General features: G+C 44.2%; 1 protein-coding gene across 6 annotated transcripts in view; it reads right to left on the bottom strand.

Moving 5' to 3' along the window:
• Positions 1–12767, bottom strand: part of LOC6553651 (heterogeneous nuclear ribonucleoprotein R) — a 53009-nt gene that overhangs the window by 22001 nt on the left and 18241 nt on the right. Inside the window, exon 1 of one of the 6 annotated variants that reach the window (XM_026975902.1) lies at positions 7161–9112. The exons of 4 other annotated variants lie outside the window; for them this stretch is intronic. The gene's annotated coding sequence lies outside the window, so the exon portion shown is untranslated. Of the gene's footprint in view, positions 1–7160; positions 9113–12767 lie in introns of those variants that run through there. One more of the 6 variants, XM_015154875.2, reaches the window with a different exon arrangement.

Here is a 12767-nt window from a genome sequence, read left to right as displayed (position 1 = left end):
AACGAACAAATTCCCTGCAAAGTGCAGGCAAACCAAGCAAATTAGATGGAAGCGCCTTGCAGGCGGCAGACAACGGTGAAGATTGTAGGGAAGAAAGGATGCCTTTCCGGCCTTAAGAGAATATTAAATGAATGAAAATGGTTGTAATTTATGGAGGACTACAGAAGAAGTTTAATGAAATATTAGGAAGGCCTTCATTTAAAGTTCAACCCGAAGGGATATTTAATGTCTGCCTACATTTCGGTACTGGAGTAACAGGAATGCCGGCTTGCTTTTAGGCGCTGGAATAGGAGCTTATACTTTTAATTACAGATTTACATTTTTTCACTCCAATCTATTTAAATGCATTTTCAAAACCATTCTAATTCAGTGAAATTTAATACAAAATATGTTATACAATGAATTTCCTGCAATGACATTTCCTTATATCTTCTGTGCCTTTATTAAAGGTTATTATCCTGATTTTATTTTCCTCCTTCTGATAAGTTATCTGTTTTTCAACATTTAAAAAACTGCATCCCAAGATAACTCTTAAATGAAGTCACGTGGAGAGGCGGCATCGAACACCATATTTTTCAGGACCCGATGCCAAAATCAAAGATAACATGGCAATAAGTTGCAAGTCGGGTTTATTTGAGTAAACAGAAACAAGTTCGTGGCAGTTCAGTGGGGTTTTGTTGCCAAGACACCAATCAGGCGGGTTCTCCGTTGCAATATCTGCCAAAAAAGCTCTTTATGGCCACGTCACTGGGGTTCATAGCCACCGTCACAGCCACGGCCGTAAAAATTGTGCAGCCCCGGGACCGGGGAAATGTTTTCAATATTTGATGCTCACATTTTGTGGCCGCAAAAGTGCAGGGATGCTGCCCGGCCGCATCAACAAATAAATATGGCGCCCAACATCCAACCAATACCCGTGCCCCCAGAAGCCATTCCATTCGAAAAGGTCAGTCACGTGTTGGCCAGGCCAAAACTAAGGGGTCCTGCCGAATTCACTGCATTGCGGCAGCGACAACAACGGACAGACGGACAACCGAACGGACGGACAGTACGGACAGTATGTGCAAACAGTTGCTCACAGGCTGAGGCTGAGGCATTGTGTCTATCCGTGTCCGTGGGTATTTGCGCTGTGCAACTGCCAAACATAAGGAGTGAAAAAACAAGGTACGACGTCCCTGCAACAGTATATAAAGCCGCCGACTCATGGGAGGAAGTGGGCTGGGGCTGGGCGAGTTGGTGAAATAAAAGGCACGCGACAAGCACAAAATGAAAATTACACAAAAGTTTGCCAAAGAAGAAAATGGCATGCTTTTTTATGGCTGCCAAAGATGCCCCCAGGAGTCGATGTCGGAGCTAGAGTTGTAGAAGTGGAAAGCCAACTTTGGTAGTGGCAGAAAAAACACAAATAAAGCCAGTTTTGGGGATTGAAATCCGGGATACCCTGGCTTAAAAACGTTAGTATACAATATATTTTTCTGATGTTGATGACCCATTGCGTGGTATAACTCCGTGTATTCCACAATTTTAAAGCAAATGCAAATACAAATCGTTACCCCCTAGAAGTTTTCGCAAATGTTGTAAACTCTTGCGCTGTCTGTCGAGTTGTTTCCACTTTCATTAATTACACAAAAGTTATGAGCAATCTATTCAATCCTTTTTTAAGCAAATTGGTAAAATATATATTTGCCTGCTTTTCGACTAAATTTATAGCATCCTCCAGCACAGCAAAAACGTGCCCAAAAAGTCAGAGGCAAGAACACATGCCATACGGACAACCGTAAACCAAAAAGCGCTTTTGTGTGCGCTACGCGACCCCCATCTCAACCCATACCAACCAAAACAGATCCGACAAAACCACCCGACCGAAGCAATCCGACACAAGACCCCAGCCCAATTCGAGTAGGACAAGAGCTAAGCTGAGATAGCCGGGCACGAGATCCACTGGGTTCCCCATAGTTTGGCGAATTAGAAAAGTGCCGGCTGCAGGCGCCGCTCAATTGCATTGGATTCTAGGGGGAATCGAGGGGCTTACATATGTACATACATATATCCACGATAAAATGGGGAGCGGCGTATCTTGCATTTTTATTTTAGCATATTTTATTATTTGCGAAATTAGGCTGCTCCAAGTACCGCCCGCCGTGGTGCCTTTCTATTGTATGGCACGGTGTGGTGTGGCATGGTAGAATGCAGTGGGTGGCATATCCTGGCAGATAGCCCTGGATGGCACGGCACCCGCTGATTGCAGTGTGGGTACGGAGACATCGGCATTCAAAGTGGCCTGAATAAATTGTGTGCAGCGCAAGGCAACTATTTAGAAGAAACTACATGAATGGGAGCATGGGATTTTTGTAACATAAGACATAATTAATTAATGTTAAAGGACGCTTTAACTTTTTAGTACCACTTTTACGTACTGCGTTCCACTAAGATAAACTGTAATCACATGTTTTGAGTTTCATTTGCGTCTGCAAATGCACTTCGGGTTAAGATGGCAGTTTGTAATCACCGCAGAGAGGCTTATTAATACATATTTTCAATTTGAATAATTAATAAGCAGAACGAAGAGTAGGGGTATTTTCGCAAAACAACTACATTCCCCAGCGAAAGGGTAAGAAAAGGGACATAAAAGAGAAAATTACTTAACGCGGCTCCCAAGTTGAATGCAAAAGCCAAAACGTGTTTGCCGGCAACCCCTGTGGAGAGTCCCCCCAATGCCCCCGCCCAGAATGGAAACCCCCTGGCCGCCGGCCATGTTCTTGCCGAGAGCCAAGAGTCATGCATCATGCAACACCCAAACGAAGTGAGAGCCGCTTCTGGGGCAGCGCGGAAGTACAACGGCGAGGAGAAAACATGGCGAAGCGCCAAATTATGCGCACATGGGTGGGGTGAAAGGGGAGTAGGTTGCTTGGGGATAATGCAAGGCGGTCTGCTGAGGACGCGTCAGACAAACAGAAGAAGAAACTGCAAATAATTGCTCGCTCTCCAATTCTCTTTGCCTCTCGGTACGCGTATTCTTTGGAGAGCGAATTCGTTGCAGTCAAAGCTTTTGGGCCAATGCAGGCGAGCTTTCGGCCTCTTCAAACCACCCAGCCACCCCCCACATCTTCCCCCCTTTTATGCACGCCGGCCGGTTTTCGAAATTGCATGTGTGTGCGAACTTAGTTTGTGTTGCAAGTGTGTGTGAGTGTGGACGCCATTGGTTTGACACGTGGCCGAAAGATTTGGAGCCCAGGAGCAAGAGCATGCTGCGCCAAATCAGGATGCAGCGGCCAAAGGAAGGCAACACTCGAAAATGAACCACAAAACGGAGTAAAAATCTCAGTTTAGGAGGCGCTACAAACCGGTTTGCCACAAACACACACAGATACAATACTAACACAGCGGCGATTCAACTTTGGCTGGACTTTTCTTTATTTTAAGTTCACTTATTAATGATTTAAGCGACGTCGGCGGCGACGACCAGATATTGGACCCGCGGAAGGGCAAAAAGGGAAAGAAGAGAGGGAAGACAGGAAGAAAGAGACGAAGAAGAAGGGAAGCAACGAACGATGCAAAAGGCAAAAATCAAAATGGTGGCCAAAGAAGAATTGGGGGACTGCGAGGGAGTGAAGGGGAGGGGTACCAAGGAGGTAGACGACGGCGTTTTAATGCGATTGTGACGATGTTAAATGCATTCACATACACACACAAACAAATTTGTGTGCAAGCGTCGCGAAAAACGAAAAAAAACCATGCTGCATGCCTCTCTTCGCTGAGAGTGTGTGTGTGTCTGTGTTGGGGGCGCTTCCATTGTGGGGCCTCTGCGTTTCATTGTGTGCGTGCAAGCTGCAGTGTTGAGAAACGCTGAGAAACGTGGGCGTTGTTGTTGTCGTCGTCCGTTTCAGCTTTTTATTATTAAATATCAGGGGAAAACACCTGAACGCACATACATTTCATTTAAATTCATTTCGCCCGGTTCATTTCGTTTCACTTCACGCCATGCGTCAGCTGTTTGGCGTTTTAATTTTATACCCCATACGCAGTGTATACATATAGACGTTTCAAATTTTTGCACATTATTGCAAACACGCACACACTAACATCTTTGTGTTGGGCACTTGGGGCTGCAGTGCAAGAAAAGAGAGAGGTGGAGAGCAAGACGAGGCGAAGTGAAAAAATAATATAAAATAAAATACCGTCGCTTTTTGTTCCTACATCGGAACGTACTGACACACACACACACGCACACACACGGGCACTCGAAAACCCACACACACAGGCACTTGATACGATGATATTGTTGTCTGCTCGCTCACTTTTTACATTTTATATTTAGTACATATAGCACACGGTGGCAATGTGTGTGTGTGTAGCCACTAATTGCAAATTGCAGTTCGCAAATGTATCGCCAAGATACTGAAATTACCTTTTTTGTGTTTTGTTGTATTTGGCTTGCACTAAAAAATTCACAATATTACTTCGTTGCGTTCAATTTGAACTATCGGTATTTATTTTGTTTAGTTGTTATACTCTGCTCGGCGTTGCACAATTTGTTGCTAGATTCCTGGCATTTTCTAAATAGAATATTTGTATTTTATTTAAGATCGTATCATATATGAGATCACAATTGGCCGCCCGCCGTTCCGTCGTTACGTTTCCGTTTCTTTGATTCGCATGCCGCGCGCGCTCTTAGCCAGCATATTTCATTTTTTGTTTTATTTGTTAATATAACTATGGGAATTTATGGTCCTGCGTTATTTTCGTTTGACTTTTGGCAAGCACACTTCGTATCCGAGCTGCAGTTGGCGATGGTTATTTTTGGGTAGCTGGTATGTCCAATTTTGCGTGTGGCAGCCGCGTTGTAATAATGGCGGACGGCAACGTCTACGTCACCGGTTCTCGGTTCGCCAACGTCTGAGAATCGAACTGAGAATCGAGAATCAGAATCGGCAGCAGCAGCAGAAGCAGCAGAATCAGAAGCAGAAGCTGTGGCCGCTCCGCTCGCAATTCTGGTCTTCACTTCGTCACTTGCGTCGCACAACAAAAGCCACAAACCAAACCAAACAACTACAACTCGGGGAGTCGCAGTCGCACTCGCAGTCGCAGCCACGAAAAAGCTGCAGCGACAAAAGTGCACGCACACCACCGCGAGCGGAGAGCCCACGGAGCGTCACTCTCACACAGACACGTTGTATCTCAGGGCAGGCAAAAAGTTTCGCAAAAAACGCAAGCGAGAGAAAGAGCGGAGGGAGAGCCACAGCTTGATAAGCAGCAGAATTTGCACAACAAAGCAAACAGCGAAAAAACATGCTCTCTCAGTGCCGCACACAAACAAACATATTGGTCCCTCTCTCTCTCTCTGGCTCTCTTTTTCTGGCCTGTGAAAGATCGCGAAAAAAATGCGAGAATCGAATCTTGTCGCGTGTGGAAACCAAGTCACCGTCTTCTTCAACATCGAACTCCAGAGACTATAAACAGTAAAGCAAAAACCAGACAAACAAAAGTGAAAATGCCTTATAAATAGGCTAAAAGAATTTCAGCAAGTTTCCTTCAGCCTACAGCAATTTCTTCTACACCAAAAGAAAAATGTATATGATCTTAAGTGTCATCTCAAATCAGATAAAATAGTTTGAATATAAAATATGAGATGTATGAACATTAGTAATCTATTAAGGGGCAATACTCTAGGAAAATTGTTGAGTAGAGGTGGCATTTGAACTTGGTCTTACCATAGATTATATGAACATAAGACTCCTTTTTTTTCTGTGCAACGTATGTATATTTCGCATTCACTGTCGACGTTCCACAATACGTTCCACACAGACACAGCCACACAAATGCGAGCATGAGAAGCTTCTATGTAAAAAAAGAACTCTGATGAACATTCCTTCAAAGGGGTTAAATGAGCGAAAACAACAAAAAGAACGAATGCCCAAGGGCTGAGTGAAAAAACGTAGATGCTGTCTGTAAATTTTTATACAACTTTGGCATGAGGGCAAATCGGCAGTCGAATCGTTAACTAAAATAAACGCACACAGTTGCACCGGCCAGTCAGCTTGCAAACACACAGATACGATTTATAGATGCCGATGCACACGCACGGATACAGATACGGATACGAACACACCCACACAGATGCAGTTAAGAGTTGGCTGGACAGTAGTGTGCTTGGGTTAGGGTTTTCCAGGGGGGTTCTCGTCGGGTGGAACAGGAACCCAACACCCACGCTTTCCGGCTTTTTGGTCATGAACTTGTGGGTTTCGCTGTCTGCCGGTCCCCAAAACAACAACTGCACCACCCACTAACCGACCCACCGCCCCCAACAAGGTAAGTGGCTAATCGGCATCCCAATTCAGCAGCAAACGATTCTATCGGACGGTGGAAAAATAAGCAATAATCAGAGGAATTATTTAACCACTCAGCATTCGGCTTTAAATCGAAATATGCCGAAATTATTTACTTTGCGGCACAACATTAGAGGGTCTCTCAAGTTACCCCAAGCTTGGGATGAAAACGGAGACCCTGGGAAGTTGGCTCCAAAAAACATATGTGGGTGCCGCTGACTAACACTAAAACTGCTGGGTAACTTTAGAAGCTGGTAAAATTCCAGGAGAGTGTGGGAATGTTTTCGACCAATAATCACACCCCCTGAAATGCAATGAAAGATAGGAATTCCAGACTTTTTTTTTGGATATATAATCCAATATTAAAAAAAATGCGAATAAAATAATTAAAAAATAGAAAATATTTATCAAAGAAAACGTTGTAAGAATAGTTATGAAAGTAACACAACTCCCTACAATTATTTGATTAATGGATTGTACTCCTTGTAGAAGCTTGCGAACATTTCAAATTTAGAAAATGCGCTAACAATCGAAATGTGAAATGTTTCTGTATAAAATCGAGAGTAAATAATATAAATGTAAAAAGGAATCGCGTTAAGCGCACGAATCTCGTGATTCATATTCCGAATAGGTAATCTGAACACAAAGCCCTTCAATATAAAGTCTTAGTCGGCGACCTTGAGTCCCCATCTAAACGCTATATCTTTACGGCGGCTAATGAAATTCTTTGTGAAATCGAAATATAAAAAAATCACAGATCCATATCTATTCTATTTAGCGAAAAGGTGTGCCCGGCGCTGTACTGGCGATTTTAAATCTGAGTTGGCGACTTACTCAAGCGAATTGTTGCTGCAACTTCCGAGTGGAGAGTATCTCAGGCGCTGTGTATCCAAGTGAGTGGGGTGCTGGTGCAGCTGGTGGTGATGATGATAATGATGATGATGTTGTATCCAATGGGTGCTGTAGATATTTAATCCGAAAATTTGCTAAGCTATATTTATGCGAATTAATGCGTATGTGTGTTTTCTGCTTGAGTTTCAGTTACGTTTTTGCACTATTCAAGAACTTCACTGGAGATTAGTTATAGATTCACTTGACCGCACTTATCGACTACAATTGGTTTGTTGCAAATTAATTGCCACTTTCGCGCTTTTCCGACACGTTGCGTTGCGTTGCGCTCCGAAGAATTGAGAGTGGTGGAGATGTGGAGATACCGAGATGTGCAATGTGCAATGTGTGTAGTGCGATGCTCGACGGAGAGTACAGTAGATAACACCGATCCAGTCCGATCCAATCCGATCGTGGCTCTCTCTTTCTGAGCAGGAATGCAGCTCTGCAGTAATTGCAATCAGCGGTGCATTCGCCAGCGAACTGATCGCCTGTTGCTGGGGGCTGTGGCTGCAGATCGTCGAACAGAGCAGCGCGGCACAGGAAGTGCACGAAGGCTCGGAGAACAAGTTACGAGCGCTCGGCTTTCCCGATCGTCGGTCGATCGTCGATCGGCCGATGCAGTTGCACTCTCAGTTCTCTTTCCGCTGCTGCGTTTTCGCTTTTTTCTTGCTGTTTTATGTCGGATGGGGCGTATACCCCGCGTGGAGCTTTGAAGCCTCGATCGGCGATCCAGAGCCGTTGCAAAAGCTTCGGATGCACTTTCTCTGGCTCTGGGGTTACGTAAAGCTTTCAGACAGGCTGGCAATCTTGGCTAATTTTGATTAAATTTCCTTTAGCTATTACGAATTTTGGAAAGTCTCGGCCGACTACGTTTTGTGGTTTTTATTGGGGCGATCCAATCGGGTGCAGTCCAAAACCGTTCGAAAGGTAAATTGCGAATGTGGGCGAACGCAGTCGCTGATGGCAAAACGTAGATTGCTCTAACTGGTTAATTATATAATTTAAATTGTCTTTAGTTCGCCTCACTTGATGATCATAGTTTGTCACTGAACACTAAGTATGCACTTTTAGTTGTTTGCTCTCTTGAAAATATATACTAAAACTGTTTACTTCTTTTTTTGGTTGATTTTATTTTGACTTTGTTTTAGGTTGTGTTTGTTTCACTTGTTAAATATTTATAGATTTTGTATTTGATTTTAATGCATTTCCAGACATGTCGCTGCATTTTGCGTACGCTTTTAGAGTTTGAAACGCGTGGCCATAGATACTGTGTTACCCGATTTAGTACAAGTTTTATGCCGCTTTGACTGTGTTTGTTCGATTCGATGTTATATTTAAAAAAATTAGTGGTTAAAATTAAAAGCGTAATTGGCTTGAACACTTAACCATAGTAGAGAATATTATAAAAAATTTACCGTCGTTATTAAATGTAGCAAATAAAGAAAAACTTAAACAAAAACTGGCAAATGTTTTGCTTAAACGTTTTAACACTAACAAGTTTTACTCTGCTGACAACTATGTGTGATTTGATTTGATTCTATTGTTTGATTTTCCAAATGGGCTGCTTGCTGGTCCTATTGCAGTTGCTATATAGTATATGGTATAATCCAAAGTGTTTTGAAGATGTCGTATACGCGGACTCCGATCCTGAATAGAATTTTGACTATTAATTGGCGATTTCCAACGATGGCTGCGTTTTTGACTGGGTATTTTATTATTAATTCCGAAAGATGTGTTGTTTATGGTTAGATTCCTTAACCGTTTGTGTAAAAAGTTCCAGATTTGTGGTTGCAATATTTTCGCATGGTCGTTTGCGCGTCCGCGATACTTGCGAGTGGAGTGGCGATGCGATACAGATACAGATACCCGGCTGGCTGGGCAGTCAGTCAGTCTCAGAGTCCCGGTTTTCAGAGTCTCAGTCGTTGGCGACAAAAAAGCTTGCAGTCGCAGTCGCAACCGTTCACAGATACAACGCACACATCGAAACACACCGACAGAACGAGAGCGGAGAGCGCGAATTCGATTGCCGGCTACAAACACAGACGCAGTCTGCGCTTCCTTTTTGTTTTGTTTTTGGCATTCGCAGCGGCAGCGCCTGCATTGGTATTGCAACTTCTCTCTGCGGCACACACACAGATACACTTTGGCGTAGCCTGCTTTTTGTAGTTTTTCGCCCCAGCCACAGCTAGCAACCACCCAGCTTTTTGCCGGCTTGTAGTCAAACCTTTGTCGCCCGGAGAGCACCGCTCTCTCTCAGTGGTTTTTTGTGGGTTTTCTGCCACTCTGAATTGACCCCTCAGTGATTCCGATTCAGATTCAGTTCGAGATTCCGATGCCCAAAGATGCCAACAAAGTAGCGATGCGTTTTGTCGCCAGGCGCTCTCCTATCTCTATCGCATCTCTCTGTCTCCCTTACCGCATCGTCCGTCCTGCTTGCGCTCGCTCGAAATGTTTGAGGAACATTTCAATTAACTGCAATTCTTCAGCTCCCATCGCTGCCCGCCGGGCAATCCGTTTTTATGATCCATCCACATCACTGCGCTGCCCGCCACCCGTCCAACTTTAATTAACTCGAAGTCACGGACAATGGCCGAGCGACAAGTAAAGCGTATCTAGATGCCCCCGATAAGATCTGTCACGGCTCTATGTGCCCATCTCTCTTGGATTCAGTTACTGATTCGGATTTTCGCCACTCGCTAACTCAATTTGCCAACCAGTCAGCAGGTGCGATGACCGCGCTGGAGGAGTACGAAAAGTCTGATGGGAAAACAATAATATAAGATGGGTTGTAGGATGGATGGAGCGCCTTTTGGAAGATTCTAGGGGGCTAGTTAGTCTTCCATTTGTAAAAGGGCAGGATACGACCAAATCACATAAAGTTATTATTTATATTATATTTCCCAAGACTTTTTTTTGACTAAAACCCGCTAATGCCTTATTTTGTTTTGAGCCTTCGATCTTGAGCGATTCTGCAGTCGTAATCAAGTCGTAATCTCAAATAATATCAGGACCATTACAAATAATAAAAAGTTAATAACAAGAAAAATTTGAGCCGTCAGTAGATAACAGTTCAATTTACAGAAGTACGTCTGTGGGATCGACGAAAGCCTTCGGTGGGTAAAAATCGAAAGCGTATTCTTTCGCAACCAGGGCAGAAAACGAAAGCCAAACGGAGCGAATGTAGGCAACGAGGCTGAAAGGATAACGCTTATGCTGATGCTGATGCCTCACATTGATCAAGCTGACCATCAGAAGCGGAAGAGGCAGCAACAGCAGCAGCAGCAGCATCATCAAAAGTCGGAGGCATCATCAGAAACAACAACATTAAGAAATGTCCGTATCCGCGGCGATAACGCAGTTTTTCGTGCCGATCCTGTTTTCATTCCCACAGTTTTGCGAGGCTTACATCTGACGGGGGACGCAGTGGCCCCGTAGTGGCGGTGGCTCTTTGCCAGCTAGCTGTAGGGGAATATCACGGACGCATGGTCATCATCAAGGCGATCGGATCGGAACGGCTTGGATCGGCTTGGATCGCCTCGGATCGGAGAGCTCTTCTGCCGGCGTCGCTGCGATGGTCTCGAAATAATAAGATGACATCCAACACTTCTTGCGATCTGAGAGGCACAAACACACAGGCGAAGGCACAAAGCTCGAGACCCTACCCCCATACATGTCTGCCCCTGTTCCCCTATAGCGACCCCTCATCCTCATCCTGATCCTCGTCCTCGTACCGCTCCCTCTTCAACGCCCTGCCACGCCAGCAGCCGCAGTCCGCAGTACGTTCAAAATATTTTTCATATAAAAAATCGCATTTTTTCCCTCTCGCGCATAATAAAACTTTTTCTGCATGCTTTTCATTTCATTTCCTTCGAGATGCCGGGGTTGCCGAGGGTCGAGCGGTTTTTGGGGGGAGGGCGGCAGACAGCAGCGCACTTGGCCGCCGCACAAAGGAAGATCACGACGCAAGGACTTGTCTGCATTCAAATGGATGTAGGTAGAGGTAGAGGTAGAGGTAGAGGTACTCACACTCGCCTAAGGACGCGTCCTCCAATGTACCTGAACCTCTCTCGCAAAAGGATGGACAATGTCCAGGGGCCGAAACTTATTGAGCCGCGCTGATAGTTCAGTTTCTCCTCTTTTTTTATTTTCTTATTCGCGCTTCCTTCTGGCTCGGCTTTTTATCGCCGGTGGTTGGTTGCTCACGTTTTTGCTGCTGTACTCTCGAAATTAGCGAGCATAGCTTTTGGTTATAAGAGCAGCAAAATCAATCTGGATTAATGAAACTCTTGCAGTGCGGGTGCAGGATTTAATAAATAACAATCAATGATATCCTATAACAATTAATTATATTATATTTTTAAATAACTATTATATTATATTATATCATATGATATATTTTTAATAATGAAAATCAATTAAATCAATGAAAGCCATAGAACTTGGTAGAAAAATAACATATTCGTAGATAACTATTCTGGAGTATTTAAATAAAATAAAGTATATTTGGGGCAACACCTTTTTTGAGCAAAGTAGTTAATAAAAAAAATAATTTTACAAATTCAAATATTTGGAAATCGGTTTTCTTGAATAAGTCACGTTCTGTTCCAAGTACATTAGATATTCAAGTCAAGAAATTAGGTTCTAGTCACCGTTGCGAAACGTTGTTTACCCAAAATCTTAAATGCCAACCCAGAAACAGGGACAGGAAGTGGATGACCAGCCGCTGCGAGGACATCGCAAGAGAAGGACGATGAGCCCAAAAAAAAGGAGAAGAAACCAAGCCATGAAGTAAGGAAACTCAATGCGACATTTGCATTTTTAATGCAGACCCACATATAAAACTACGTTTTTTATGAGCTGATTTTGATTTGCGTACTTCTTTTTATAAGTATTTTTTGCATTTGACCAGCGACTGGTTCGTTTCGTCTAATTTTTTGCTCGCCGCTTCCTTTTTTTTTCTAGCGCTGCGAGAGGCGGTCGCTTGACCATCGTGTCTCCTCCTTTGGCCATTGTCTGTGCCACGGTGTCACCTTCGAGCGGCCAGCAGGACGAGCACGACGAGCAGGATCGAGGGGATCAAGGGGATCGAGGGGATAAAAAGTAATAGCCAGAGAGCTGGCCACGCAGACAAGACAAAAAGCTAAGCAGAAAAGCACACAACGGGAGAAGCGCAGTATCCTTTTGTGATATATGAGTAAGTTGTACCTGAAGGATATGCGCTGAGCCGTTGAGCACACACAAACTGGAGGAGGCAAGCTGCACCACCACCATCACCGTCACCATAACCAGCACCGCACACTATCATCTTCATACGACTCTGGCTCGGAGTTTATCATTCGATATCGAGCACAGCGTGATTATATTGTGGATGAATGGACTGGGTGATGTGGGGATGGGTAGAGGAATAAGGATGAGTATGATGACCGCACCCGTGGCCTGGACACCCCGAAATCCTGCAGAGAAACAGAGAGAGAGCGAGAGCTAGAGCACCCCTCGATGATCTTCTCGGGTCGTGGTCTTTGTTTTTATGGCCATGGCTGGTGGGAAAAT

This window comes from Drosophila erecta, unplaced genomic scaffold (assembly GCF_003286155.1).
Source record: "Drosophila erecta strain 14021-0224.00,06,07 unplaced genomic scaffold, DereRS2 tig00000000-arrow-pilon, whole genome shotgun sequence".
In the NCBI taxonomy this organism is placed as follows: domain Eukaryota; kingdom Metazoa; phylum Arthropoda; class Insecta; order Diptera; family Drosophilidae; genus Drosophila; species Drosophila erecta.
This window is presented reverse-complemented; position numbering and strand designations above follow the sequence as displayed.